Consider the following 3,800-nt stretch of genomic DNA (forward strand, 5'->3'; position numbering starts at 1 on the left):
GGTGAGAGTACTTGGTGGGCCGACCTGGCCGGGTGACTTGATGAACAAACTTAAAGAGTCGACTTTGTGAGAGTACTCGGTGGGCTGACCTGGTCACGTGACTTGATGGACGGACTTAAAGAGTCGACTTGGTGGGCCGACTTGGCCGGGTGACTTGATGAACGAACTTAAAGAGTCGACTTGGTGGGCCGACTTGGCCGGGTGACTTGATGAACGAACTTAAAGAGTCGACTTGGTGGGTCGAAGTAGCGGGGTGACTTGGTGAGAGTACTTGCTGGGCTGACCTGGCAGGGTGACTTGATGAACAAACTTAGAGAGTCGAATTTGTTAGAGTACTTGGTGGGTCAAACTGGCAGGGTGACTTGATGAACGAACTTAAAGAGTCGACCTGTTGAGAGAACTTGGTGGGCCGAGCTGGCGGGGTGAATTGATGAACGAACCTAAAGAGTCGACTTTGTGAGAGTACTTGGTGGGCCGACCTGGTGGGGTGAGTTGATGACCGAACTTAAAGGGTCGACTTGGTGAGAGTACTTGGTGGGCTGACCTGGCGGGGCGACTTGATGAACGAACTTAAAGAGTCGACTTGGTGAGAGTACTCGGTGGGGTGCCCTGATGAACAAACCTAAAGAGTCGACCTGGTGAGAGTACTTGGTGGGCCGACCTGGCGGGGTGACTTGGTGAGCAAACTTAAAGAGTCAACTTGGTGAGAGTAGTTGGTGGGCTGACCGGGCAGGGTGACTTGATGAACTAACTTAAAGAGTCGACCTGGTGGGCCGACTTGGCAGAGTGACTTCATGAACGAACTTAAAGAGTCCACTTGGTGGGCCGACCTGGCGGGGTGACTTGATGAACGAACTTAAAGAGTCGACTTGGTGAGAGTAATTTGTGGGCTAACCTGGCGGGGTGACTTGATGAATGAACATAAAGAGTCGACTTGGTGGGGTGACTTGATGAACGCACTTGAAGGGTTGACTTGGTGGGGTGACTCTATGAACAGACCTAAAGAGTTGACTTGGTGAGAGTACTTGGTGGGGTGACTCGATGAAAGGACTTAAAGAGTCGACTTGGTGAGAGTACTTGGTGGCTCGACTTTATGAGCAAACTTAAAGAGCCCACTTGGTGAGAGTGGGCCTAACGGGGCGATGTGGTGAGTGGGCCTAACGGGGCGAGTTGGTGGGGCAACTTGGCGAGTGGTATTAGAGAGCCGACGTGGTGAGGCAACTCGGCGAGTTGGTTCGTTGAGATGACATGGTGAGCTGACTTGGCGAGTCAACCCGGCGAGCGAACTTAAAGAGTGGACTTGGCGAGTCGACCCGGCGAGCGAACTTAAAGAGCTGACACGGTGAGCGGGCTTGAAGAGGCGACGACTTGGTGGGGTAACTCGGCAAGCCAACTTATCGAGGCGAGATGGTGAGTCGACTTGGTGAGCGCACTTAAAGAGTCAACTTCGTGAGGTGACTCGGCGAGTTAGCCCGCTGATGCGACTTGGGCGGGCCGACCTGGCGAACGAACTTAAAGAGGCGACTTGGGCGGGCTGACCTGGCGAGCGAACTTAAAGAGTTGACTTGGCAACGTACTTGAACAACTGACTTGGTGAGCTGACATGGTGAGTGGGCTTAGAGAAGCAACTCGGCGGGGCGACTTGATGAATGGATTTAAAGGGTCGACTTGGCGGGGTGACTTGATGAACGGACCTAAAGAGTTGACTTGGTGAGAGCACTTGGCGGGGTGAACTAATGAACGGACTTAAAGAGTCGACTTGGTGGGAGTACTTGGTGGGCCGACTTGATGAACGGACTTATAGAGTCGACTTGGTGAGAGTAGTTGTTCTGGTGACTTGATGAACGGACTTAAAGAGTCAGCTTGGCAGGGTGACTTGATGAAAGGACTTAAACAGTCGACTTGGTCGGGTGATTCGATGAATGAACTTAGAGGGTCGACTTTGCGGGGTGACTTGATGAACGGACCTAAAGAGTTGACTTGGTGAGAGTACTTGGTTGGGTGACTCGATGAAAGGACTTAAAGAGTCTACTTGGTGAGAGTACTTGGTGGCTCGACTTTATGAGCAGACTTAAAGAGTCCACTTGGTGAGAGTGGGCCTAACGGGGCGATGTGGTGAGTGGGCCTAACGGGGCGAGTTGGTGGGGCGACTTGGCGAGTGGTATTAGAGAGCCGACGTGGTGAGGCGGCTCGGCGAGTTGGTTCGTTGAGATGACATGGTGAGCTGACTTGGCGAGTCGACCTGGCGAACGAACTTAAAGAGTCGACTTGGCAACGTACTCGAGTCGACTTGGTGAGGCGACCCGGCGAGCGGGCTCAAAGAGTCAACATGGTGAGGTGACTCATTGAGTCAACATGGTGAGGAGCTATCCTTGAGGTGACTTGGTGGGCCTACTTGATTAGTCGACTTGGTGAGCCGACCTGACGAGCTGACACGGTGAGCGGGCTTAAAGAGGCGACGACTTGGTGGGGTAACTCGGCAAGCCAACTTATCGAGGCGAGATGGTGAGTCGACTTGGTGAGCTGACTTGGTGAGCGCACTTAAAGAGTCAACTTCGTGAGGTGACTCGGCGAGTTAGCCCGCTGATGCGACTTGGGCGGGCCGACCTGGCGAACGAACTTAAAGAGGCGACTTGGGCGGGCTGACCTGGCGAGCGAACTTAAAGAGTTGACTTGGCAACGTACTTGAACAACCGACTTGGTGAGCTGACATGGTGAGTGGGCTCCGCTGATGCGACTTGGGCGGGCCGACCTGGCGAACGAACTTAAAGAGGCAACTTGGGCGGGCTGACCTGGTGAGCGAACTTAAAGAGTTGACTTGGTGAGCTGACATGGTCAGTGGGCTTAGAGAAGCAACTCGGCGGGGCGACTTGGCGAGCACACCTGCTAGGGCAAGGTGGTAAAACGACTAGGTGATTCGACTTGGTGAGCTGACTTAGGGAGCTGACTTGGTGAGCGAACTTAAGGGGTCAACTTGGTGAGGCAACCTGAATAGTCAAATCGGTGAGGTGGCTTGGGGAGCCGACATGGTGAGCGGTCTTAAAGAAGAGGCGACCTGGTGGGGCAACCTGGTGAGGCGAGATGGTAAGTCATCTTGGTGAGCCGTCTTGACGAGCTGTGAGTGGACTTAAAGAGTCAATTCTTGATTTGGCAAAGACCACATGGTTAGATGACTTGGTGAGCCGACCTGGCTAGAAAAATTGGCAAGCAAACTTATAGAATCGACTTGCTGTCCCCAGCCAGGATCGCACGCCTGGGTCGACCCAACTTGGGTCACCCGACTAGGTCAACCCATCTCCGTCGCCCCAGCCTCGGGCGACCTGACTGGGTTGCCAGAGTGGGTCGACGAGGGGAAAAAAAAAAAAAAACAAAAAAAATCATGAGAGGCCCTGTACAGCGAAAAGCGCTAAATTTTGGGCATTACAAAAAAAAAAGAAAAAAAGAAAAAGTTACCCGGTTTTGGATCACGTAAGTGACTCGGGCCACTCAGAATCAAGGCGAGTGCGATTACATGAGTCGGGCGAAAAAAAAAAAATGGAGGCGGTTAAGGCTCGAGGCAATTCGAGTCGGGGTAGCTGAGTCGATTCAAAAAATTTGGCCGTTAGCCAAAAAAAGAGTTAATCGCTTTTGGATCACGTACATGACTTGGGGCACATAGAATCAAGTCAAGCACGGTGACATGAGTGGTTCGAAAAAATTGCAGGCGATTAAGGCTCGAGGCTATTTGAGTTGGGGTTGCTGACACGATTCGGGTTGAAATCTTTGGGTGTTAACCAAAGAAGGAAGAAGTTAACCGCTTT

Source organism: Cupressus sempervirens, chromosome 7, assembly GCF_028749045.1.
Source record: "Cupressus sempervirens isolate cs-2001-9-10 chromosome 7, ASM2874904v1, whole genome shotgun sequence".
NCBI classification, from domain to species: Eukaryota; Viridiplantae; Streptophyta; class Pinopsida; order Cupressales; family Cupressaceae; genus Cupressus; species Cupressus sempervirens.